The 27,992-nt window shown below is 49.3% G+C and overlaps 1 long non-coding RNA gene across 1 annotated transcript; it reads left to right on the plus strand.

Moving 5' to 3' along the window:
- Positions 1-300: 300 nt before the first annotated feature.
- On the plus strand, positions 301-27,986 carry LOC116666418. Its single transcript, XR_004323260.1, has 3 exons — positions 301-1,238; positions 19,919-20,187; positions 27,707-27,986. It is a non-coding gene; the product is annotated as an uncharacterized LOC116666418 (long non-coding RNA).
- Positions 27,987-27,992: the final 6 nt, after the last annotated feature.

A 27,992-nucleotide genomic window follows, 5' to 3' on the forward strand; every position in this document is an offset into this window, starting at 1 on the left:
TTGTTCAGAACAAGCCTTTCCCAGAATAAAAGCTGAGTGTTTTTTGCATAGATGAATAAATGGATGAGTAAATAGAGTGAGTTAATACACAGATTTGCGATGGGTAGTTCCTTGATAATAACCTACATATTTACATAATGCTGCCTCCCTCATGTGTGTGTGCTGAGGACAGCGTGGAACAGCCAGGTGCAGCAGTCCAGGCTGTAGGGAAACCTGTGAGGCAAACCTACCCGACAGCAGTCAATGTAGAAGCCAGGGCTCTGGGTTCTCTGTGTGCTGTGGACACAGGTGAGGGGCAAGAGAAAGTTAGGAAACTCTGTCATGGCAAGAAAGGAGAAAGGAACGTACCTTTATTAAGCATCTACTATGTGCCAGGAAATTTAGCTATCTATCTATCTATATATATTTTTAATTTTATTGAAGTGTAGTTGATTCACAGTGTCAGTTCCAGACAAGTGATTCAGCTACACACACATACATACAGACCCCTTTCAGACTCCTCTCCACTACGTCATCACAAGAAACTGAACACGGTTCCCCACACTACACAGTAGGTCCTTGCTGTTCATCCACTTTACATACAGTAATGTGTGTCTGTTAATCCCCAACCCCTAATTTCAGGAAATTTATATGCATTATTTCAGTGAGTCTACTGTGACAACTATCCTGTAAGTTTGCTGCTATTATCCTCATTTGGCTCAGAGAAGTTAAGTGACTTGTCCAAGGCCACACAGCTGGTAAGCAGCAGAGCTGGAATCCAAACCAGGCCTGTCTGAATTCTGAATAGGGGCTCCTCCCAGTGCCTCTCAGGGGACAAAGGCTGAAGTCAGACTTGCCTGGTTTCTCCCTGTCACCCCAGGCCTAGACCCTGCACAGATGTGAGGCCCACACATCAGTCCTGGCCCGAGCAGAATACACAGAGTGCTTCCCCGCCTCCCCGGCAGTGAGCCGTTGAACACAGACTTCGGAGGAGAGGGAAGGAACAGGCTGCTTTTCCCTGGGCCGGGCTCTGTCAGGCAGGCCTGATTTGCACAGCTGCCCCAGACACTGCGGAAACAAACACTGGGCTGTTGGGTCAGGCTCCCCTGATTCCTCAGATGAAGGAGCCAGACTGGAGCCAGCACATTGCTCAACCCCCAGGCAACCGCTGACCAGGCCCTTCTGGGCTCTGTCTCCACTGGCAGCTGTGAGCGGCGCAGCCTCTTGGCGGGCCGAGCAGCCCCCGGCCCTGCTGGCAGGTAAGGGCTCAGGGTCCTGAATGCCAGGGACCTCCCCCTCTGTCTGGGGAGACAGATCCAGGAGTGCAGCCAGGAGCCCCAGGCCCCGGTCAGGCCTTTGCTTGCCTCAGCAACCTGGCAGCCGAGCAGAGGCCCCTGAACTGCTGGCTGGGAGATCAGGAAGGCAAAAGTCCTTCTGGGATATGACCAGGAGGGAGGTTAGTGGGGAGAGACTGGGAGGACTTTGGGACCCAGAATGAGATATCTTAGTGGCAGCATCTTAAATGGGACCAGTGCCAGGCACTTTGATGAAAAGATGCAGCCTCTGCCCCTACGGAGCCCAGAGCTCAGATTCTCGGGCAGGAGGTAGAGATAGGGCAGACGATCCTAGTCCAGTGTCAAAGGGAGGCAGCTTCCTCAGGCTGAACCACTTACTCAGCCGTGTGGCCCCGGATAAGCTGTACTCTGGGCCTCAGTTTTCTCATCTGTGAAGTGGGACTAATAATGTCCACTTAAAGGGGTTGAGTTTGGTTTTTTTCTTTTTTTTCAGTGGAGGTACTGGGGATTGAACCTTGCTCATAAAAATGGTGCTTGCTCAATGCTGCGGGGATCTTTGCCCTCCCAACTAGGTGAAGTGTGTGGAAGTCAGGGACCTGGGCTTATATTTCTTTATAGCACCCATGGTTTCTAGCCCAGTGCTGACTACTTCATTTTCTAAGTAAGAAAGAGGTAAAATGCAGAGCCTAATGGGATAGAAACGGCTACCATCAGTAGTAGCTTTGGGATGTAAGTCTCTCCCTATAGGGCTTCCTTCAAGGAATCAGCCTCTCTGACCAAGATGAAAACCACAAAGCAGGCAACAGCAGGCAGGAAGAAGTTGGCCAGTCTCATAAGCTCATAATAATGAGTCTGCCTAATCTAAACTTGAATAAAAGCTCCTTGAATTATCAACGACCGACGGCAATTGTGAGAACTCCTATTTAGACAGGACTTTCAGTTTGCAAAGCTCTCCCACCAGTTATTTCATTCCAGGGGAACTGAGTAAGTACTCGTTGAAGGATAGAGCCTCATAATGCAAGGTATTAGGGTCCTGATTTAACTGATAAGGAAGCCGAGGCTCAGAGAGGTGAATTAAATTGCTGGAAAATTATGGATCCTGTATGATGTCAAACCTAGTGTCTTTGACACCACACCACATCTCTCTTATAAACAGATGGTACATGAGGGTAAGCCATCACTGCCCTCCACCCCTGAGTCAGATAGGAAATCCAACCCATATGGCTGTGCTCAGTGTGCTGGTCTTGGAGATGGGTCTTTGAAGCAACATGCAAAAGCTATTCCCTGCACCCCTACCCCGCCTTCCAGCAGGCATGTTCCCTGGTGGGCGGGAAGCATGGAAAGATGAGAAGGGGGCAATTGGCACAGCTGGAAGGCAAACAAATAATGAAGTTAGTGAAAGGTTGGCCCCGGGTCTCTCTCGCTGATGAAGGGTGTGTAAAGTATGGAAATGAAAATTACACAATGGAGCTGTCTCCAGGGAAGATGATGGTTAATTAGATGTCTCACAGCACACCGGCTCCTCACCACAGAGCAGTCCTCACCCTCTGCTTGCAAACCCCAGCCACGAGCCAGGAGTGACTCCCAGAGAGGCAACGGTTTCCTGGGATGCTGGCAGTCAACAAGCCACCGCTCAGAGGTCAACTCCTTGAATACCAGCCTCTCCTTAAAACCCCGAGCCTGACGTGCTGTGTGAGTCCCCATTTGCTAGATGAGGAAGTAGAGGTGAGGTGGGGGAGGTTATGTGAGCCCCCTAGTCTTCCTGGGGAGGGGAAAGGTGGGAAGTGACTCTAGAAACAAAAGGAAAGATAGCCCTAAATCCAGAGAGAAAGAATTGGTTTTGCTTTCTCCTTACATGGGCACTTTCTGGGGCGAGACAGATGACAAATCCTGGCTTGTCGAAGCTGGAAAGGCCCTCTAAGAGCATCTAGGCTGGTGTTTTACAAACTTTTCTTTTTCTTTTTTAAGCAACAGGACCCTTTGTTTAAGTGCAATCTGGAGTGGAACCCCAGTAGATAAAACAGAGTAAGGAGGAAGTGCCCTCCACCGCTCAACCAGCGCCTTCTTCCCTTCATGCCCCGCCCTCACCCTCACATCTTCCTGGATCCCTAGGGTTCCATGGAACCCAGTTTGAAAACCTCTGTCCTTGTTCAACTCCTTCATCTTGCACATGAGAGAAGAGATCTGAAGAAGCTAAATGACCTGTCCAGCGTCAAAAAGCCAGTGAACGGTAGAGGCAGAACCAGAAATTAGGCTTTCTGTTGTTCAGGTCAAGGATTTTGGGGTGAGCCAGGCAGCCTTTCCTGCCCTAAACTACTATGTAGAGAGATATAGATGGTATCGATATTAATGACGTATAGATACTGAGAGGGGATAAAGACATGTAATTTATTGAGCATTCTTTGTGCTAAGCTGTGTGGGTTTACTGGGGACCCAAAACTGGGGAAACATGGGCCCTATTCTTCAGGAGCTCCCAACAGAGCTGAGGAGACAGACAGCGGCCTCCAGGGTTGCCCACAAATTTAAGAGTGGAGAGAATTTTATCAAAAGCCCATGACAGCCCATAGTGTGGGAAAGGGTTGCTCTGAACTGACAGGGGCCTAGGCTTTTGGGAAGGGGGCCTTGGCCCAGCAGAGCTAGGAGGGTTGATGGGACCATAACAGGGGAGGCATTGAGAGCAGAGGCAGAGAGGTAGGGAAGGGCGGGTATGATTCAGTGACACACGGGGCCTTCCAAAACTGAGCCAGTTCAGCCTCTTCCCTGCCCCCTTTCCTAACAGGCTTTGTCCTTCCCACCCCCCTCCTCCCCACTCTCCTGTATTCTGGGATCTCTTTGGGGGCTCAGCCTCTTCCTTTCCTGTAACTGATCTGAAGATGGGAGGGCAGAGTTGGGGAGAGCAGGAAAAAGGAAATTAATTTTTCAAGACCGTCTGTGTGTGTGTGTGTGAGAGAAAGAGAGTGTGTGTGTGTGAGTGTGAGCATATATTTAAAACAGCATCAACATCAAACGCTGACTGAAGCTACTTACGCCCTTGGGGAGAGAAACACAATTAACCTTGGAGGAGCTTTTCTGACATAGCTTTATTATTAACGTTGTTGTTGTTGTTGTTGTTATTATTATTATTATTATTACTATTTGTTTAGGAAAATGTCTTAATGGGCTTCTTTGGGCCCTGACCTGGAAGGGGAAGGAGAAACGAATGTGAAGGCTAAATTCCTCTGCCTAAAGTGACATTGGGCTTTGCTCCCTGGGAGCTGCAGAGGCTTGCTGCGTGGAGTCGGGGGAGCTGAGTTGGGGGCAAGGGCTCAGAATGGTGGGAAACAGGGGTGTGACAAGGATATGAAGATGGAACCCCTAAAACAGGCAAGAAGTGCACTCTATGGAGACAGAAAATTGTCACCCAGTTTCTGGGAGCAAAGAGCTGTTTTCTGCCAACTCCTTTAGATTTTCCACAAAACCCTGGAGGCCACAGGACCCCCTGTCAGTGGCATTTCGGAATGAAAGATGGGTGCAGAAGAGAGGGTGCATCTCAGGTGCTTGGAGCAAGGTCAGGAGGACAGATGACCTTGGAGAGGGCGGCTGAACGCCTTGGGTGTAGTGGGGAGAGGGTGCTTCTCGGAGTAATGGGGACAGAGCTTGAGCTGTTTTATTTGGAGAGGACAGTCATGGATGTTGCCAGAAGGCTACAAGGCTGGGGGATTTTGGTGTATCTGGTCATGTGTGGAATTACACGTGTGCGCATGTTTATGGTATGCACCTTCCTGCGCGTGTTCATGAGTATCAGCACCTGTGTGATCGTGCAGGTAAACGTGTGTGCATTTGTAAGTATGGTAAATGATGTGAATGATTAAATATCCTGTGCACGTGTGAGTGCGTGCTCACGGGGCCGGGACTTCGGACCCGTTAGTTACATGAGTACCAATGAACAGAGATGAGTATTCAGCCACGAGGTGTGGACAAGTGAACGTGTTTCTCAGAACGCCGGTGAGTGTGCCAGCGTGTGTGTGCAGGGCTGTGGGGCTATTTGGGAATGTGTAAGGCTGTGTACTCTGCAAGGGTGTGCACAGATGGGCCAGGGCCCCATGCCAGCCTGGCCACCCCTGTAACGTGTCTTCCTCCCCACAGGGCCCAGCACTGGAGGCCAGCAGGGCTCTGGGCAGCAGGGAAGGGGGAGTGGATGTTCCCGGCGTGCTTGCCCCAGAGCCCCGTTCCTTGCCCAGGAACATTCTTGCTTTCCCATTCCTGGGAAGGAACATCATGTCCACTGGCGCCTCTCCCGCCTGATGAGTCCAACTCCCTGGCTGCCTCGGGAGGCGAAGCACTTCCTGACCAGGACTGGGAGCATCCAGGGAGTCAAAGCCCAGGGGCAGAGTGGGAGGAAGACGCGCTGGCTCCTAGGGTGTAGGCAATGGCAGATTCTCCCCAGGGGTGATAAAAGTAACCATTGTTGATTGGGTGTTTGCCATGTGCCCAGCCCCGTGTAGAGCATTTCACAGGAATAAACTCATTTCAGCCTCTCCATAGCCTCGGTGGCCACGGATGATCATTTTCTCATTTTGGCAGATGAGGAAACACAGGCTTAGTTTAAGGAACTTGTCCACCATGGCAGAGGCTGTGGTGGGATTGGAACCCGGGTTCCCTACCTCCAGGACCCCAGCTCTCACCCTCAGGCAGAACCAGCGCCTCCTGTCCAGCCATCACCCTCAGGGCACAGATGGGGAGACTGAGGCCCTCTCTCACCAGGCTTCCTTCTGCTCCAGGCTACCCTTTAGGAAGCTCTGGAGACAGGTGGTGGGCTGTCACTGTGGCAAGGGACCTTGAAGACAATTTTGATCAACCCTCCGCTTAGAAAAAGGCCTTGCATAATGGTCCAGGGCACACTGTCCTCTGCACAAGTTGCTCCCTTTTGCTGGTACTGGTGAGATCAGAATTGCAGCTCCTGTGGCTGGTGGCCAGGGAACTTCACCATGGAAAACCTTCCACTCCCACGGCCAGCATGGCCCCCAAGCTGACAGAGCCCTGGCCCAGCACACACATACATGAGTCTCTTGGTCCTCAACTGATCCTACATACCTCAGCCAGCCTCACCTTCTTTAAATACCCCTTTAGCACCTGAGGGCCTACTCTGTGCCAGGCCATGTGCTGAGTCCTTTCATGTCACATATGGCATGTATTCTGCTTTCTATTCATTGTCTCCATTCATCTCTGTAACTATATTATAAGGTTGATGTTATTCTCATTCTACAATGAAGGCAACTGAGGATCAGAGAGGTTAAGTCACTTTCCCAAGGATGCACAGCTTATACAAATTGGAACCAGAATTTGAACTTGGACCCGATTCCAAATCCTATGTTTTTAAGAATTAAATTATCACATTTCAGCCTCCCAAAACTCCTGTGAGGTAGGGAATATTTAGCTTCAGATCAGAGACACATGGCACAAAACTGCTAAGTAACTTGCCCAAGAATAAGTAGGGAGTAGAGGTGAATATGAACTCAGGTCCCTGAGAACATCAATGTGCTTTTGTAGATAGATACCTGGGACCACATTATAAGAATGCGTGTGTGTGCGTGTGCGTGTGCGTGTGCGTGTGCGTGTGTGGTGGTGGTGGTGGTGTTTTCATCCTTTTCCTGCCACCCCAACCCTCAGTTTTAGCCAAGATGGGTCTCTCTCCTCCTGGTCCCAGAGAGGCCATCCTCCCTCACACCACTCATCCACTCATCTCTGTCCCACTCCCAACTCTCCCCTTCTCAGATTTCTCATGGTCCTCAGAGGGCACCCATGTATTTCTCCTCAGAGACTTGTTCTCCCCAACTTGACTCTGGATTTTCAGCTAAGTTTTCTTTGGCCCCATCTCCATGTCAAATCTGGGGCTCCTGTTCACCACAACTTAGCACAGGGCCAGGCCCCTGGTGGCAACTCAGACCGAATCCATTGCTTCTTCCAATGATGAGGAATGGTGACTTGAGTCACCAGGGACCCATCCACCTATCCATCCATCCATCCAGCAAATATTTATTAAATACCTATTACGTCCCAGGCACCATTCTAGGTACTTGCTTACATTAAAAATAAAACCTGACAAAAACACTTGCCCTTATGGATATTATCATCTAGGAGGGAGAGGAAGACAATAAACAGTAAATAAGTAAATTACAGAGTAAGTTAAGAGAGAAAATAACATACGGTAGAGGAGAATCCGGAGCCCACTGAGAAGTTGATCTTTTAGTAAGACTTGAAGGAGAGAGTGAGTTAGTCATGTGGCTATCAGTGGGAAGAGTGCTCCAGGTGGAACAAACAGCAAGTGCAAAGGGCCTGAGGTGGGTGTGTGCCAGTGTGGCTGGAGTGTAGTGACCCGGGGACAGTAATAGAGGAGCAAGTCAGATAATACAGGGACTTGATGGCCACTGTAAGGATGTGGACTTGTACTCTAAAGAAGAGGAGGACTTTAGAAGCTCCCCCCATCCCTGCTTTCCAGCCAAGATCTTTCTTTTGCTGTCTTCTAATTACTCAGGTCTGGCCCAAATCTGTCTCCTAGGGAGGTACTTTCCTAGGACCACCTTCTGTGAGTGGCACCCCACATCTCACCATGCACTCTTTATCACAGCTACCATATTAAACCTTTTTGACAGCACTTGCTGTTCTGGAAATTAGCTGATATGGATATTCTTGGTTCCTGTACTTATCTTGTGTCTTCACCCACCAGAGCATAAGTACCTTGAGGGCAGGACCTATGTTTGTCTTGTTTAGTGTGGAATCCTCGCTGCCCAGAATGGCAGGCACCTGACAGTGTCCGAGCAAAGTGGTAAGCAGCCTGTCATCCCTGTTACAATCCTGCAAATAGCTAATGCAGCCTGCGGGGCTGGAGACCACCTCATGAACCTTGCTTCTGTTGGGAACACAGGTGCCTGCTTTCTGCAGAAATTCCATCCTGCCCCTCCTCCAACTGCCATCGTCTGCCTTAAATGCCCTCCTAAAACTCACTAAAATGGAATATGAAGGTTTAAACTCAAGTTACAGCATACTGAAAGTCAATATTTGCAAAGCTAAACCCTCCTCTCTGCCTCTCATCTAGGTCAGCAAAAATAAAAAGCTCTTTTCCTAGAAATTCATGGCATTGCCTTGCTGGTCTAGTCATAATGCTGTTACCTAGAAAATTCCACAGAGACAAGGGGAACAAAAAGTGATGGAGAATCTGTGAGGGGCTCTCCATAAATTTTATCATTTAGGCACCAGAACAAGCCTGCAATGTAATGTCATTACACCTCTTTCACAGATGAGGAGACTGAGGCTCAGAGGTTTAGTAACTGTCTTCATTTCAATATTACACTCTTATAACATATAATGGAAAATAATCTGAAAATATATATGCATGTATGTGTATGTATAACTGAATCACTTTGCTGTACACCTCAAACTAACATCGTAAATCAACTACACATCGTAAATCAACTACAAAAAAATAAAATTTAAAAAAATTACTATTATATGATTAGCATATGAGAGTCACAAGTCAGTCTTAGATCTGCCTGACACCAAAGCTCCATGCTCTTTCTCTATGCCTATACCAACCCAGCTTCAACTCAGTACAAAAATCTATTCTTCTGAGGACTAAAAAGCACGAAGAACAGGAAATAAGAAAAATGAGGAACCTGTCTTGGCAGGGCTGGGGCTGGCGGAGAGCCGGCTCAGCACACAGGCCAGAGGAGCCATCCGGAGCCCAGCGCTGCCCAAGCAGGAACACCCTGCACCTTGGATCCAGACGTGGCGTTGGGACAGCTCTGTTCCCTCCGTCATCCAGGGCACTGAAGGAGCCCTGGAGTCCAGCTCGCCGCCTGGGTGCTGCCCAGGGACTCTCTGCTGCCCGCCTGCCTGTCTTTCCAGACTAAACACTCCCTCTCCCGACTCTCCCTGCTCCGCCAGGCCAGAGCCCAGGGAGAGTCTCAACAACAGAAGTGAAGGATCGTTTACACATGTCTCTGGACACCCTTGGGAGAGAGGCAGTCATGGACCCAGGCTCATGAACACACACACACACAGGGAAGAATGAGACTTTGGACACTGCTTAGGGGAGGCAGACCAGCCCAGAGATCCACAAATACCACACACATACACACACACACACACAGAGCCAAAGGCAGCACTGGTTATCTCTGCATACTGATAAAGAGAGGTGAGCTCACACTCAAATACACACACAGCAGTATCCAGACACCACGTGCCCTGAGCTTCTGGACACTGGCAGGGACACAGAAGCCTAAATGTGGCCACATCCACAGGGTGCAGTGCTGTCTTTTGGAAAATAAGGGGGGAAAAAAACCCTGCCAATGTTTCCACTGTGTGCTGCTTGCAAAAATTTTGTAGCCTGGAGAGACGTCCCTGAGCCATGGAGCTGTGGGTGGGCCATCAGATAAAGTGGGGACCATGAGAGCAAACAGTTTGGAGAACATGGTGGCGGTGGTAGTGGCGGAGAGGCCAGCGCTCTGTTGACAGAGTTGGGGTGGGGGCTGAGCAGAGGGCAACATTCCCCAATGGCTGACATAGAGGCAGCTGGAGCCTCCAGCTGATGGGCCTCTGGCTTCAGTTTCCTGAAAGGAAAACAAAAACCAAGTCTCCTCTGAAGGTTGTTTTGCTAAGATTCAATGAAACTGATATTTGAAGCACAGTGTTTGGCACATTCCAGGCACTCAGTGTAGGAAAGCTGTTGTTATTAAGCTCGCAGGTAATAAAGACATAAATCACTCCATTGCCACCTTTGCGGCTGTGCCTTTTAGAGCTAATTCATTATAGCACTGTTTGTCTCAGAAAATTTGGGTATAATATAGTATATATGTATGAAATGCATTTGTGATAACAGTAAGGTCAAAATCAACAATTGTCATTTATTGGATATTCATGCGGGACCAGGCATTGTCCTAAGCCCTTTCCACATATATTATCTTCTTTGACTTTCACAACAACCAAATGAGGAAATATTATTGTACCCACTTTACAGATGAGGAAATAGAGGCACAGAGGACTTAAGTAAGTTTACCCAAGTGGAGTCTGAATATGAATGCAAATCCATTTAAGTGCGGAAAAACTCGAGAGTATGTGTGTGTGTGTGTGTGTGTGTGTGTTATATTTACTGTCAAGCGGACTCAGCCAAAACAGTCAAGCGGGCATTTGCAACCCCAGTGCCTCAGGCAACAAACTGCCCATCTGAGCTTTCCCCAGTTGAGGGCACACAGCCGCCTTGTGCCTCTGTCACAGTCTCTCCTCTGGGCAGTACTTTGAGGATGAAGGAAATGGACAGGAGCCGACCGAAAAGTCTCCAAGGAGAGGACCATGTTGGATGTTAAAAATGAAAATTTTATGGATAGAGAGGTCTTTAAGGAAAAGTTTCAGAAAACAGAAGGCACACAGGGATTGGAGGAAGTCCTGATCATAATCCTTGCTATGGCCTGGAGGGCTTGTCCATCCGTTGTATAGAAGATACTGGGGGAGATTCCAGACGGAGGCTCTGAGAACAGGAAAACCACAGCTAGAGAGCGGACACCCCACTCAGTGTGACCTCTGCTACCTGGCCATGGAGCTGGGTACCGGTGGCCCTCTGCATCCAGACACACACCTACCATGCCGGCAGCATGTGTGTTTAAAAGAGAGTAGGGTGCGGAGAGTAAACCCTGATGTGAACTATAGACTTCCCGTAATCACACTGTGTCAGTGCAAGTTCATTGATTGTAACCAATGTAGCACTCGGTGCAGGATGATGATAGCAGGGAAGGCTGTGGGATCGGGGGCAGGGGACACAGGCTACATGGGAACTCTCTGTACTTTGCCTTTATTTTGCTATGAACATAAAAGCACTCTAAAAAATAAAGTATATTAATCAGAGAGAAAGAGAGAGGGGTTGAGAGAGAGGTGTGTGGAGCCAGAAGAAAGTCACAGCCACTCCAGATCTGAGAGTTTCATCTGTGTTCTGAGCAGCCAAGGGATTTCTGGAAGGTGCCTTATGGACCACTAGGGGCTGAGGCTGGAGCAGAGAGGACCAGAGTCAGCAGGACCAGCAGGGTCCAGTCCCTCACTACATCCCCCATCCGTCCTGCTAGAGCCTCCCTGCTTTTATTGCTTTATCAATTGAGGTTCAGGATAAACGTCAGTTGAAGAGGGTTGTGCCACTGGTCTGTTTGAGGGACTCAAACATAGGTGACACCACAACCCTCTCTCTTCTCTGTACAATCCTGCAGTTTGCAAAGTCCTTTTACAAAAAGGCTCCTGAAGGCAGGCAGCTCACCCTGGTTCCAGGTGGAACATGTAGAAAGTGCTCAGTGATCATTTATCACATGAATGAATGACTCACTGGAGGTTCACAGCAAACCTACGAGGTGGGCAAGGCATTTTCGGTTTTACCCACCTTACCCATCCTTACATTACTTTTATTGCATTGCTTACAATGGGCCAGGCACTGTGTTAATAGCCACAAATGAATGAACTGAGTTAATGCTCATTACAAGCCTTTGAGGCAAGCGAAACTATTATTGCTGAAACTGGGGCAGAGGGAGGTTTACTAACTTGCTGAAGGTCACACAGCTAGCAAACAGCGGAGATTCCAACTCTGGCAGTCTGGCCCTTATTCGCCATGTAAAGTTGTTTCAGACTCAGAGAAACCTGGGCCGGGAGAGTTACAGCAACCCCTCCGAGTCCTAGGGAGGTTTAGTAGTGGGAGCCAGGCTCAGATCCCAAGAATAGCTCAGATGCCCTCCTGCTTCCTCAACACTTTGTTACTGAGCAGGTATCTGGGCAGGGCAGGGGTTCCCCATCACCTAGCAAACAATAGGATGCTCCCAGCCTGGAGGCTGAGGGCAGTACTTCCTGGCAGATCCACGAAGGCCTGTCTGATGTAGCAGTGGGGCGGGAAAGGAAACAGGAAGGCATATTCCGAACAATAATAAAAAAACAAGATTAACACAGTATCTTTTCCTAAAGCCTCCCATTCCATCCATATCCTCAGCTCAGATACTGGGTGGATCCCAGCCAGTTTTGGAACTTTGCGAGTGGGTCTCTCCGATTCAGGAAGGGGCTGGCCTGATCCCAGAGGGAGACGAGATGGTACCCAACGTCCAGGCATGTACGCAGGTAGACCCAGGCTCTTACCACTGCATCCACCCATCCATCCAACATCTATCCATCATCCATCAACCAGTCATCATCCATCCATCTAGCCACCTGCTGGAACTAGAAAGAGTAAGTGCCCACATTCTGTTCTTCTTAAGTTGATTGACCTCTTGGCTTTGATTCCTCCCTAATACTGAAGGCCACTCTGTGAGAACTGGATGTGGCCAGGCTGTGACAATCCTCACCAAGCAATAAGTCATTTCACCTATGAGCCACTGTTTATGTTATGCACATATTATAAAGCAATAAGAGATCTCAGAAATTTGAAGGGATTTCATTTTATATAAAGCTCAGCGTGACAATGGCAGTCCACATCCATGTGGCATGTGTGAGCCCATTGACCTCACTACCATGGATATAATCTGATTTTCCCTCTTATTTTCCACTTTACTCTGACTTCCTTGATTACATATAGGTTATTATCTTGTATTAACTTACACATTTTAAGCTTCCTCAAATCCTTTTTGGAATAAAGTTGAATCATGAAGGAAAAAAATGATTGAACCAAACTAATGCAGATGGAATAAAAAGAGAATTTATTTTAGGAACCAAGATGAGCCCCCTGTCCAAACCTTCAAACTGAGAGTCTAACATTCCCTGTTACCCCCGCCCAGGTCCCTGGGGATGTGACTGCTGTCAAATGTCTTGGCCAAGGAGCAACTCTCAGACCTGATTTGGGGCATCTGAGGGGGAGACCCAGCTTCAATGTTTTAACTGTAAAGTGGGGATGACATCAGCTTCTGGCCGGTAGGACTGCTGGGAGCATGCGTGCTAAGAGCTCAGTAAGGGTTAGCTGCTATCGCTGGTGGGTTTAAGTCACCCATGACTTAGAGCAAGTTTAAATCTTAGCACTAGAGCCCAGGTGGACAGCCTGAGCAGTGCCTTCTCCCTTCTTTTCAGGCTTGAGGGTAGAGCAGGAGTAGAATCTTTGAGAACATAGAGGCTCACACGGCCAAGAATCAATTATCCAACTGATCTTAGACATTGAATGGTACCAACCCCCACCCCCACCCCCACCCACTGAAGGCTGGGTGAGGCTTGCAGGAGTCAGGTTCTCTGCTAAGCCCTCGGGGGTGCACAGAAGGGAAGACATGGTCCCTGCTCTCAAAAAGCTCAATGTCTACTGAAGGAAACCAATCTGCAAACCACCAACTACAGCAGCAGGAGGAATGAGGTATTTGTGGTGCCATCTTGCCTTTAGGCCTCTGTCCATGCTGTTCTCTCCACTTGTAACACCCTTCCTTGCCTCCACCTTCCCTTCAAATATCTCTCCTCCCTCTCTCTCTCTTCTCTCCCCTCTCTCTCCCTCTCCCAATGTGGCCACTTGGTCCCAACTTGACCAGCTGAAAAGCTGTGCAGTAACCTTCCAAGCCCCTGTGTGTGTGTGTGTCTGTGTGTGTGTGTGTGTCTGTGTGTGTGTGTGTGTAACTTACTGGGTGGCCCAGTCTGGCAACGCTGTTGGAATGAACACGTGAGTCTTCCTTCCAAATGTTAAAATAAAGACTTTTATATAGACTTGTAAAACCAACAGACAAACAAAACACACAAGTATTCCTTGTGTTGTGACACACCTGGTCCGGATGTATTTTGCATTTTCTTTTTCTCCCTCCCTTCCTTTCCCTTTTGTCAACTTTCACCTTCAACTTTTGCCCCATTTCTTATATTTGGAATTGCTTGCTCTCCTTTTGGTAGTAACGCAAGTAACTTGAAAATAGGCAAGTGACTTAAAAATTAATTCACCTCATGTGTGACTTTTGCAAAGGCCTATGCTGGTGTGGCAGGCAGACTCACGGCCCTCTGGAGGTGTCCACAGCCTCATTCCCTGAATTTCTAAGTATGTTCCTTTGTAGGACAAAAGTAATTTTGCAGATGTGATTAAGTTAAGGATCTTAAAATAGGGAGATTAGCCCAGATTACCCAGGTGGACCCAATGTATTCCACAAGGGCCCTCAAAGACTGCAGAGAGGCAGGAGAGGGAGAGAAGGGAATGGGGCAACACAAACAGAAGTCAAAGTGACAGGGTCGATGACTGGCTGTGGTCCATGAGTCATGGAATTCGGGAAGCCTCTAGAAACTGGAAAAGACCAGGAAACAGAGTCTACCCTACAGCTTCTGGAAGCCCTGTGGACACCTCAATTTTAGACTCTGACCTCCAGAAGATAATACATTTGTGTTGTTTGAAGCCACAACGTTGTTAGTGGTACTTGGTCACAGTAGCGATCAGTAACTCATAACAGCTAGCTTCAGAAGAGAGAAAAAACTGTTTCTCACAGGAGAGTTCATATCACCCAGTGTTAGTACAACCAGATTTTGTGAGAGTGAGTGAGTGAGAGTGTGTGTGTGTGTGTGTGTGTGTGTGTGTGTGTGTGTGTGACTTGCCTATATGGCATATGGATATTTTTTCTCCCCCAGCTCATGGCTGACACAAGACAGGTTTCCCCAAAATAAATGGATGCTCTCATCTCAATTGGACCTTTGTGTGGAGATGAGTTCACACGCCTGCTGGACTTGGCCCGCACACCCCTTCCTCTGAAAAGCATCAAGGGCTTCGTTGTGTTCACGCACTAGTAAGCAATGCAAGCAGCGGGCTTGGCTTTGCTCACGTCCTCTTTTCACAGTGACATCTGCTGGTCTTCAGCTGGTGTCCCAGACACCGTGCAAGAGAGGCTACAGGGGCGGTGGGCGTGGGAGCGGAGGCACCAGGAGAGGTAGTGTCCCTGTGACATTTCACCGTTTAGAAACGCACCTACATTTTCACAGTTGAAATACGAGTTCTGCTAGAAGGACCCCACATCTATGAAAAGTCCTAAAATAGCCCATTTGCACTGCTGGCATATAGTGGAATGTGGTAAAGTAGAAAAGTGCAGAAAGCTGGATTTAGATGCTGGCCCCGACTGTGACCAGCTGTGGACCCTGGGTCTGTTACTGTCCTTGTCTTCATCTGTAAAATGGGAGAATGAATGGGGCAGTTCCAGGTACACAATGAGATAATGCACTTACGTGCACAGCACAGACCCTGGAGAGAAGCAGCTCTCGATGCACATACGGAAGTGCTGACACTTAGCCTCCTGACCCAGCATAAAAATTAAAATGAAGGATCATAAAGAAACAAGACCAAGGTTCTGTGGTCAGTTATCTTGTTAGAGGAATCTCTGCTGAAAGGTTTCCAAAGGCATGAAGTATTTTTCTCCTTGGTTCCCTCTAGGCACGAAGCTTCCCTTCTACACTGTGATTAAGAACCTGTAATCTGAGCTCCCATCTTGCCTCTCGCTCAATGGATCTGTTTTCTTTCTCATCCCTCAGTCACATTCTCAGCCCAGCCACATCCTTTCATTAGGGACTCTGAGGCTGATAAGGAAAAGAGCTGAGCTGTGAGTGGAGAGTTACCTGCTTACTCCCTCCTTTGGGGTAAGAAGTGCAGTCCACTGATGGGATAGGAAGCCTGTTGGATTGGGTCAAGCACAGCGAGATAACACTGAAATGCAGAACTGGTCATCTTCTGCCTGCAACCTCAACCCACAGCTGCCCTCACCCTGCTTAGAAAGGCAGAGCCCCCTCCACTCACCAGGTGGGGCCGCCTTGCCCAAAGCTCAAGATGGCAAAGTGAGGGGGGAGGATATAACTCAGTGGTAGAGCATGTGCTTAGCATGCATAAGGTCCTGGGTTCAAACTCCCATACCTCCATTAACAGAAAAAAAAATTGAAAATTGAAAATTATTAAATAAAAAGGGGCTCACTTAAAAAAAAAAAAAAGGTGGCAACATGGGCAGAGCCAGTCCCCATGCCTAGCTGAGCAGGAATAGGGAAGTTTAAATGAATCATCCTGTCTCTGCTCCAGGCTGAGAGGGCTCTCAGTTCCAAGGGCAGACACAGGGGAGATCTGGGAGAGAAGTCAGGCTTGGGGGTCAAACCCACTCCTGGGGGGCCTATCTGAGTGGAAGCTGAAGGGCCAATGGTGAAGCTGGGCTCACCTAACATACAGTGGGAGTCATTCACTGTGCCCACACAAAGCAAGAGAAGGCCTTAGCAGCAAAGAGGCAGAACAGTGCACAGCTATGGGCAAATTCTTGCCGCTGCCCTGGCCTGGGACTTGACCATGGGTGTGAATGGGGTACCACCAGCTCAAGCAGTGAACCTCTGACGTCAGTGACTACACTCTGAATCACTTGGGGTCTCGTTAAAGTGCACGTTCTGATTCAGTGGATCTGGAGTAGGGATTCTGCATTTGATTCTGCATTCTTCTCAAGACCTCAGGTAAGGCCAGGCTACTGGCACACCTTTGGGACTGCAGTTAGCCCGAGAAACCACAGAAATAAACGATAATTGAGAAGCAAGAAAAGGGACCTGCCAGAGCTCTTCCTCTCAGCGACTGATGTTCCCAGTGCCATGTCTCTTGGTAGACATGATTCAATATGCCCTTGCTTCCTCGTGGTCTTTTGGGGCTCCCCTCGTGTGCTCTCCTGGAGAACGAAGAAGGGGTCAGAGCAGGGCTCAGGGATTTAGATTTGATGAACATCATATGCCTGATTGGAGCAGCCCCAGGAGCAAAGACACAGCATGGGGACAGAGCAGAGCTTGGCTGAGACAGCTGGAGCACTGATGGTGGAAGGCAGAGAGAAAGGAAGAAAACAGGCAGGGGAGAGAAAGGAAGAAAACAGGCAGGTGCTAAGGTGGGGTCACAGAGGAGCACTGGACACCGAGCCCTTGTCAGCTGTGACACCGGGGACAAGGTGGCCTCTCTGAGCCTCAGTTTCCTCATCTGGCAGTGAGTTTTACAACATTTAGACTTCAGGATTGGGGTGAGGATTAAATGAAGCGACCAATGTGCACCCAGTGAATTACCCAGCCCACAACAGTATTCAATAGCCAAGACATTCTGAAATAAAAAGCAAATAAAGAGGCTTAATTCCTGCAGGATCTTGACAGCCAAACAAAGGATCCTGGCTCGTGCTGCCAAGAAGCCAGTCACAAATTATTCCCATCTCTTTAATCGAGCAATTCACCCCCACTGATCTCTGCTGAACTGCCTCTGAGTACTTCAATGGAACTCAAGCAGATAAAATTATAGAATTTAAAACCAGTTCTGAAGGCAGGCCTCTCATTCACTCCCACTAACCGTTGGCTTCGATGTGAATGGGTGAGATTCCACAGGGCCCCGGATTTCCTGGAATCATCAGTCAGCTCTGTCCCCGAATAGACTCCAAGATGAGCCACAGTTCTGCCCAAAGCTGCTTGGGAACAGGGCATCCTGGGAGACAACACAGCCTGGGCCCTGGGCCTTGAACCCCCAGGGCCTTCCAAATCTGAAATCTAATGATGCTAAGAAAAGAGAGGACTCATTCTGCAAAGTCCTTGCTAGAGGCCTTCGGAAAAAGGCAGCCTCCAGAATGAATCCTTTACAGGCAAACAAGGGAGGCAAAGGAGGCAGCCTTGTAGCTGCTCCCAGGGAGGCGAGGCAGGGTGGGCTGTCTGCCCGCCTCCTCCTGGCCCACCCATCCTCACTCGCAACACTGGACAGGCCTACTCAGCTCCACGGAGCCTAGGCCACTTTTCATTATTTTTCCTTTTTTAAAAATAATATTTAGAAATGGTTTGGGGCTTGGAAACTTAAACATATTCACTGAGAATTTTTTTTTTCCCCTGCAGAGTATTTTTTGAAGTAGAAGCAAAGCCAGCATTTCACAAACAAAACAAGAGGAAATGATAAATACACTTAAAATCAGCGTGGAGAAGTCCTTTATCCTCCTGGTGAGAGGATCTTAGATGGGGCTGGCTTAGCCGGTGAAAAGTCTCTCCCCAAAGCCAAAGATCTAGAAGAGTGTGGGCCGAGGAGGGTGGTGCTGGGAGGAGGAGTGTCAGTATCTCCTCTGGGTGTGTTTTTCCTAAATACATATCCCTTGCCCCGTCCCTCCCCTTCCCCCTCTCAAAAAGCCGGTGGCTGTCCTGGGTAGTCTGCACTCAATCCCAGCTCAGCAACTCACTAACTGAGAGACCGTGGGTAAGTAAATTAACTTCTTGGTACTGTCGTGTCTTCACCTGTAAGAAAGGGGGCGATTATTGTGCGCATCTCAAGGGGCTCCTGCGAGTCCCAGAGGGGTGAATACCTGCAAGGTATTTAGAACAGCGCTCCGCACAAAGCAAGGTTCAATAACTTAACATTTCCCAACCACCAGTAGCATGCGTGTCCCCAATCTCTCGACCCCACCCCAGTCCTTCCAGGGCCCCTCATCTGAGTAAACAACAGCCCCATCCTGCCAGTTGCTCAGGCTTAAATCTTGGAGTCATTTTTGTGACTCCCCTTTCTCTCTCCTCCACAGGCAATCCATCTGCAAATTATATCAACTCTACATTTAAAATATATTCAGAATCTGGTCACTTTTCACCACCTCACCACCAACACCTTCACCCTTACTAGTGTCATCCTTCACCCTTACTCTCACAGTCCCCCTCCTACTCTACTCCCTTCCTGGCCCCCAATCCCTCCTCCCCCTCCTCCACACACACCTTCAGAGCAGTCCAATAATGTTTCTCAGCTTAAGACCCTCCAAAATCTCTCCACCTCATGCAGAATAAAAGCCAGGTTTCCACCAGGGCCTCCAAGGTCCCACATGATCCAGCCACACTTCCTCTCTGACGCTCTCACCTGCTACTTTTCCTTTGGTCATTCTCCTCCAGCCACACTCTTCTCCTTGGTCTTCCTGGAACCTGCCAAGCATGCTCCTACCTCAGGACGTTTGCACTTTCCATTCCCTCTGCCTCGGACACTGTCCCCTCAGAAACCATATGGCTCCCCCCTCACTCCCTTCAGGCTCTGCTCCCACGTCACCCTCATCAGAGAGGTTCTTCTTGAACCTCCTGCACCAAAATCTTCCATCACTCACTGTACCCCATTCTCTGCTTTATTTTTCTTTTCAGTTTTGATTGCTAGTTAATGTGATAAATTTTTGTTTCTTTGCCTTTTTTTTTTCTTTCCTTCCTTTAGTTTTAAGATCTAATACAGCACTGGCAGCTTAGTTCATTTTCTCCATTGCTATCCTCTAAGTCTCTTGAAACATGCCTGGCACATACTAGGTACTTTATCACCATTTATTGAATGGCAACCTCCCTCCCTCCATTCCTATCTGCCTCTAATAGGGCTCCAGGCTGCAGCCAGGATGATCTGCCTTCACTGCTCAAGAACCACCAGTGGCCCTCTTGCTATCCCCAGGGTGAAGCTCCTATGACACACAGGCCTTTCGTGGTCTGGTCCCACCTAACCTCAGCACCCCCCTCCCCGTTGCCATCAGCAAACCTTGTGGCCCTGCAACAGTAATGTCATTATTTTCTGAGCAACCATCCTTAGCTGTTCTTTCATCTTGATCAGCCCCCGACTTTCCCTTTTCCATCTGTCAGACTCTCACTGTGATGGGTTGAATGGCAGCCCCCAGATGATACGTCCATTCAGAACTTGCGAACGTGACCTTTATTTGGAATGATGGTCTTTACAGAGGTAATGAAGTTAAGGATCTCAAGATGAGAGCTTCATGGAAGATGGTGGGCCCTGAATCCAATGACAAGTGTCCCCATAAGGGGAGAAGACACCGAGGAGAAGGCCACGTGAAGATGAAGGCAGACACTAGAGGGATGCTGTCACAAGCCAAGGGACACCTGGAGCCACCAGAAGCTGGAAGAGGCAAGAAACAGAGGGCTCCCAGAGCCTTTGGAGGGAGCACTACCCTGCCAACACTTTGATTTGGGGCTTCTGGCCTCCAGAATGGTGAGAGAGTAATTTTTGGTGGTTTTAAGCCATTAAGTTCATGGTAATTGGTAATGGCAGCCACAGGAATCTAACACACTCCCCTTCAAAACTGTCATAAAGATGCAGTCCCTGCCTCCCAGCCCTGCTCGGCGCTGAGGTGGCCATTTTGTACTAGATGCCCTGCTTCCCCAGCCAAAGTCGATTGAAGTGGGGATGGACATTTGGCTCAGGCTGGGCTGGTCAGTGTCAAAGACACTGGGAACTGTATGGTGAGGCCATGGGGCACAGGTGAGGGTAGTCATCTAGGCTCAGAGCTGGACCATGCAGAGAAAGGAAGCTGTGTGGAGATGGGCAGGGCAGACTGTGACAGCAGAAGAGACCAGGGGTCCTGACAACTCTCCCACTTCCATGGGGAAAGTCCTGCTCTTTGCTTCCAAAAGGTTCCTTGTATTCCTCTAATATCCAGCCCCCTCCCCCTCGCCCTCGACCAGGCTTTTCCTAGAGAAGGCTGCTTTTCCTTGCAACCCAATCAACCCTAAGCCAAGAGCTCAGCTCTAGTGTCACCTCAGTAAGGGCTTTCTGACTCCACTGCATGGAGGGAGAGGACCCTAGTTGGGTGCTCTCAGCTCTGTGTCCTCACCGAGATTCACTGTCATCCTTCAGGCCATTCTCCTCCCAGACTGAGCTCCTCTAGCCATGGACCAAGCTCATTCTCTGTGTCCAGATTTCCCAGTTAATTACCCAATGAGGTCCAGTGCTGAGTACCACAATGGATAAACAGATAAATAAAGGATGGATGCCAATTAGCTCTGCCCTCAAGGAGCTTTCAGTCAGGGTGGGGAGCCCACTCTCAGACACCACGGGAGCACCTGACGAGGCACACATCAGGGTGAGGGTGGGAGCAAGGAGAGGGCAGCTGTGAGCCCAGGGAGCTCTCAGGGAGGGCTGCTGGGGGAGGCAAGGGGAAGGAGAAACTGGAGATGTTGTACGTGGGTGACAGTGATTGCAGGAGCAGGCAGAGCTGGAAGCACTTCCAAGCAGGGCCCATTGGTGTTGGGAGAGGCAGCACTTGGGGTATGTGGTGGAGATAAAATCGGACTTAAGCACAAGTCCCAAGGTGGGGGCTCTGGTGGGATGTGTCAGTGGGGCCCATCCTGGGGGCTTTGGTAGCTCATCCACTTAGCTGACATCCAACCAGGCACTGTGCCCAGTCCAGCTACACAGCAATGACAAATAGCAGAATTCAAAAGCTAGACTGGCGCCCTTAAGAGAACAAGACCGTATCTGCTGTACAAGGACCAGGAAACAGTCCTCACATAATCACAGTATTTGTGGAGCACTTTACAGTTTATAAAGTGCTTTCTCACATATTAATGATTACAAAGTCGTGTGGCATAGAAGAAAAGGGGTGATGATTGCCGCAGAAAGGCTGAGGGAAGGTCATGCATCCACCAGGTAGCTCAGGATCACGCCTGAGCCTGTGTTCTCATCACCGAACGACAACAACAGCTAGTGTTTAGTGAACACCTACTGTGTGCCAGCGGCTGTTGTACGTGCTTTTAATGTATTAACCATTTTAACCTTCAGAACAACCCTGTCAAATAGATTCTATTGTTACCCCCATTTTGCAGGTGTGGAAACTGAGGCTCAAAGAGGCTAAGTAATTTGCTCGAGTCACATCTGCTCAGCAGAAAAGATGAGATGTAAATCCAGTTATTCCGGCTCCAGAGTCAAAGTCTGCTCTCAGCTGCAACGCTATGCTGTAGATATGACAGTGGTCCTACCTCCAAGGTTTGGGCAGACCAAGAACAGTCATATCCACGTAACTGGTTAGAGGTTGGAGGTAAATATTGCCCATTGCTAGTCTTTCGTGCGACACTCATGGTATTTGCGCGTCTGGTTGCTCTAGCAGATACTGTTGACACACTGGCATCATCGCTGGCATGGCCTCAAGGTCACCCGCAGACAGCAGCAGTGCCCCTCTGCATGGAGCCATCCCCTCTCTGAGAGAGACGCTTGGCCATCAAATAGGGCAGGCCAGAAGTGCTGGGGGGTGACACCCCGGGAGCACCCCTCAACCAATGAGGCCTGTGAGTTGACGAATCAACACCTCATCAGTGGGACAATTCTGAGGTGTGTTCCACACCGTCCCTCAGAGGGCCCCCTGCTGGACTGAGCCCCAGCCTCCCACAACAGTTACCCACCCACAAGGCCCCTTTTACTGACCTCCTGCTCTCTCTGCCTCACCCCTACTCCTTCATAACACTTCCTGGAATCATTTCCCAAATAAACGACTTGCATCCCTCAGGGTCAGTTTTGGAGGACCCAAACTAAGACAGGGGAGCAAGTCAGTTTAGAGAGCAAGGAAAAGAAGCACTATTACCTACTGAGGCTTGAAATTTTCCTGGACACATGTTACTGGGCAGAGGAGGGGCATGCATAAGAGGAGTAGAAAGCCCCAGGAGCTAGGGAAATGGACCAGGTCCCCTTCATGCTGGCTCTCAAACAGGGTAGCCCCCAGGCCTACGTTTCACCTGATACTCCAAAAAGATGGGCCATCAGGAGATTTTTGGCAAGAGCCCTCCTGCCTCTGGCGTAGATTACAGGGGCATTCTGTGAAACCCTGGGATGTGAGCATAAAATAAACACAAATAAGCTCCCCATGTCTAAATAAACTGAGGTACAATTTATGAAGTCTTTTTTTTTCCTCCCCACCCTCCCACACTCCTCTCCCTCAAAGGCTGTGCTTGTTTGCTTATGTACTCAATCCCAAACCTTTTGCACCTTGAGAGGACCCCTTTGTGTCTGGGATGAAGTGGAGCATTTCTGCCCCATAGTCCCGATTTTCCAAATGAATTTCCAAACACAGAAAAGCCCAGATTATGGACAATGAGGCAGCATCGTGGTTTGGGCCAACAGATGAAATGAACAGGAGGCAAGAAAGAAAACACAGGAAAGGATGAATTTTCAGCAGGTTCCTCCAGCCAAATAGTTTGTAATTTCATTGGAAAAGATCCTCAGGAGGAAAGAGACCAAAGAACTATGGTGGGAAAAAAGCAAATTACTAGCTTAGCCGTGTGGCTTCTTCCCTTAACAAGTTGGTCATGAAGGACGAGGGACAGGACATGTGGGAAAGGGCTGAGCACGGTGGGAAAGAGGGCTTTGTCATCTCAAAATGAGGACGGCCCGAGTCACAGCCCTTGGGCCAAGTCCAAAAGATTCTCTAACCACTTCATTCATCACTGAAGCTGCAGAAACGCTGACAACAGAGGGCATCTGGCTAGAGCTGCCCAGGAGGGTCCACATGGGGAGAAGCTTTCAGAGAACAGAGTTAGAATGAAAAGTCAACCTAAGAATTAAAAAAAAAAAAATCTGGGTCAATGAAAGAATACATTATTCAGAGCCGATCAAAGAAAAACCACTGGTGATATTTGCACTGTGATGTACCTAGTTCTATAACAGTTCAAGTCTTTCCAATAAGAGGCAGGATTATCTAGTTGTCAAAAGCTGGGCTGTGGAGCCCAACTGCCTGGGAAAAAATCCACAGCTATGCTGTTGATGGGCTGGGTGACCTTAGGCAAATTACATAACCTCTCTGAGCCTTTCCACATCTGCAAATCAGGGCTGAGGATAATTACTGTACTTACTTCAGGGAGTTGTCTGTGAGGGTGAAATGAGTAAATGCATCTAAAGCACTTAGAAAAGTGTCTGGCATATAATAAGCACATGTTACTTCTAATCACTACACAACTTCCAAAGACAAGAGATCCTCGGCGCGGCAAAAGTCTCACAAGTGCAACAGAATAAAAGTTAAAAAGGCAAAGCAGCAGGAAAGCAGGTTCAGACAAGGGGTGAATGCCCCGAAGCTAGGAGACTGTGGTGCCTGGCACAAAGCTGTGGATGCCCTTACCTGGGCACAGCCCCGACGGAGCCCAGACGGCTGGTCACTGCGTATGCCTCACTTGCTGGGGGAACTCTGAGGTCGCGGCATGCCCAAGTTCTCCTCCCAGTGGTAGAAAGACCCCGTTAGACTGTGGATCAGAGGCGTGGCCGAGACCCGGGCTCTGTCCTCGCAGGGGAAATGGCGCCGCCCCCACTCCTTGCCCTGGAAAGCAGCCCTGCCATCCAGCTGTGCCTGTCCTGCCGTGGCTGGTGGCTGGGGCCTGGCCCCCCGGGGCAGCGGAGGGGCACGTCACAGGCAGGGTTCACCACGGGAGGCCGGCAGCTCTGCGGTCTGTATGCAGGGCAGCCCGTCTCAGACCCACTTGCTTTGACAGCAGAACCGGATCGCTGTCTTTCGCTTGGAATAAAGATCTGGGGCTTTTCTCTGCAGAGATGTCTTCAGGGGTGAGACCCGGCCATCACCACCCCTCCACTCTTCTCAGACAAACACATGGACCCCCACACGCTGTTCTGTGCGAACATTCTGCTTGCACCCCAGAACCCCAACTTTTCCATTTAGGCAGCTTGGGGATGAAGCTGGAATTAAAGCAAAGACAAAAAGGCCACTATGAGTAATTATTTCTCAAGTAACAAGCAACTAATTGGGACGTACTGTTATTATATACCTACACTGCAGGCAGTAATTAAACCGCAGCTAATGAGGATTCCAGCACCAGGATCTACGGCAGCCACACAACAATGCCCCTCGTCCAGGCGGAGGGGCCGTCACTGGAGGAAATAAATGTTTTCTTCATTGTCCTCCTAGAGGTAGTAGTCAGGTTGGAGGTTTCTGCCCCGGGGAAGCCAGTGTGGCCGGGCAGTGGGGCAAGACAAGGCACAAGTGTGAGAAGCCCAGGAGCACGGGGAGGTTTCTAGATGGGCGGCCATCCCCCTCAGGAAGGTGACATCATGCCTGTGGGAAATGGCTGCAGGATGCTATCAAGTCAGTGGGGAAAGAGCTGAATCGACTCTTTTGTAAACAGATTTATTGAGAACCTTCTAGCGCACCAGAGCTCTTGGAGATTCACTTATACATGTTATTTCATTATTCCTCCTAACAGCCTTGGGAAGGGGAGGAGGTGCCATGAGGAACTGCTTTATAGATGAGGGCCACTTGGCTCAGAGAGGCCAAGTCACCTGTGGGAACTCACCTGGCTGCTGCACAGAGTGAAGCCAGGGTTGGAAACCAGAAGGAAGGGGGGACTTTGGGTGCTGTTCCTGCAGGCAACAGGGCGATGTGTGAGGAGGTATGGAATCTGGGGACAGCTGGGTGTGGCCACTTGCTAACTGCCCGGTGAACTCCTCAAGGTACCAAAACATCCCATGCCTCAGTTTCTGCATCTGTAGAGTGGGGCTAATCATGCCTATCTAGTGGGTCTGCTGTAAGGACTACACGCTGTGACACACTGCATATAAAGTATTCAGCATGGTGCTTAGTGCACGGTAAATGCCCAATAAGTGTCAGTTATTTTTAAAGATGTTGTTTAGATGCTCTCGAAGCAGCACTGAGTATTGGAAGAAACTCACTGTCTGAGCACAGCAGGGCTTCTGCAATAGTAGAAGCCATGGAAGTCTCAGCAGAGTGTCTGTCGGCCTGTGTCCCCTGGGAAGGGGGCAAACCAACCCAGCGGGCTGGCTCTGCTCTGAGGCCACTGCCCTGGTGTCCAGGGCAGCGGGAAGCTGGCCAAGCTCCCAGACAGCCTGTCTCGGGCCTGGAGTACAGAGCCGTTGCCTCACCAGCTTGTAATGAGCTGCGTCTCCATCCTGATTAGGGGAACAATCCTCACTCAGAAAGACTCAGGGGAAGGAAGTGACAGCGTCGCGGGGACAGGGCATAACCTCGCCTCTCAAGGAGGGGCTGGCTCCTGGGGAGCTGGTGACTTGGAGGTCACAGCCCAAGATGGTGCCCATCCCCCTGGAGAAGGCTGAGCAGACCCCAGCAGGGCAAGTCTGGGTCAGAGGAGGAGACGAGTTGGGGCCAGCCTGGGCCTCTGTCTGCAAGTCTGGGAGGCAGCTGCTCACTGGGCTCTGGTTTGCCAAGAGGGGCAAGCAAGGAAACCAACATTTTCTGGGCACCTTCTGGGCACCAGGCTGGATGCCAGCCCCATGACATCATCACTGTCATCAACATTGTCCTATTAAACCGAATGTTAGGGCACCCTCTTTTCCAAAACTGTGGATTGCGGCCCATTACTGGGTTATGAAAACAGTTAGTGGGTGACAAATAGCATTTTTTAAATAACATGAGAAAAAAATACAGAAAATTTCAGAGGGCACTGCGCAGGGCAAGGATTTGTAGCATGTTGTGGGAGTTTCACTTCTTGAATGTGTCTGTGAATATTTGGGAGCCGGGTTGTAAGGGGGATGGAAATTGTGCTCATTTCTTAAAGTTGTTGTAGGGATTGAATGAGTTAATGTTTTAAATGTTTAATGCAGTGTAGCAGAGGCTGCCAGCACCCACCCAAGTCCCCTTGGAGAGAATTCAGGCTCGCTGTACGTTGTACCTCCCTTCCAGAGTCTCTCTCTCTCTCTCTCTTTCTGGCCATGGGTATATGCTTAGTTCAAGCGCAGGGCAGGTAAAAGCACAGTCAATTAATGTCCCAGGAGTGACCCTCAGCCTAGGAGGACTGGGGGATGGATAAACACCACAGCCTCCTCACCCACCCAGGGCAACGATTCTGAGGCATGTCTTTCATGGTCTCCCAGAAGGTGCCCAGTGAGACTGAGCCCCAGATACCCACAGAGCAACTCCCTTCCTTATCTCCCTTCCTCTCTCTCACTCTGCTTCCTGGGATCCCCCCCACCCCAAGTAAATTATTTGCACCTGTATCCTTGTCATGGTGCCTAATCTTATTTTTTGCATGAGTTCAACTTAAGTGGATTCTGGCACAAAGGAAGTGCTTCATGTATGAATCACTTTCATCTGGAGATGGGATCTGTACAAATACTTTATATGTATCACCTCATGTAATCTTCACCCCAACCCTATAGGATAGGAACAGTGATTGTCCCCATTTTCCAGATAAGTAAACTGAAGCTTTGGAAAGTTCAGCACCTTGTTCAAGGTCACATAGGTAGAAAGGAGAGTGCTTCATCCTGAACCCATGTGTGTGTCCGAAGTCCCTGTCCTCCACCTTGATACTCCATTTAATCTACATGACCTCCCTGCCAGCCAGCTACTGTTGTTACACCCATTTTACAGATGTGAAGATGGAAAGTTTGGGGAGGTAAAGTACTCGATTCCCACACTATTCACTGCCAGGCTGGGACCAGAACCCAGCATTCCAAATCCTGGTCCTGTGCTTCCTAGGACATTAGGCTGCTCCCAGCACCCTGGAAAGGGCAAGCATGGGAGAAATCCCTTCCCTTAAAAAAAAAAAAAAATCCCTGTGGTGGAAACTGGGTACCAGAGTGAGGTAGGATGTGGGTGAAAAGAAGAGATAATCCCAGCAGGCTTACTGGAACTTCCAGATGGGAGTCTGTTTTAATGCTTGTGCCTCAACTTCCCAGCCTGTTAAAGGGGACTGATGAGCTGATATTAAATCCCTCTACTTACTGCTGGCTTTAACTTTGAACTTCCTATCCTTATCTCCAGCAGCCCCATCATTTCCACCAAAGCACCAGGAGTCGTACACGCCTGAGGTCCAAGCTCCATCTGCATCAAGCTCACTGTTCTTATTTACTCCCCACCTGCTGCGTGCCTGACATAGTGCTGACTTGTCACTGCCTTGACTTCCTCATCTGGTAAATTGGGATAATCTCAGTATCCACTTTATAGGTTGTTATGAAGATTAAATGAGCTAATTGTGCAAACCACCAATTGTGCTGACCAAGGACTCATATCTAGCATTATATAAAGGACACTCAAAACTCCACATTAT

The sequence above is a fragment of the Camelus ferus genome, chromosome 10, assembly GCF_009834535.1.
Source record: "Camelus ferus isolate YT-003-E chromosome 10, BCGSAC_Cfer_1.0, whole genome shotgun sequence".
Taxonomy (NCBI): Eukaryota; Metazoa; Chordata; class Mammalia; order Artiodactyla; family Camelidae; genus Camelus; species Camelus ferus.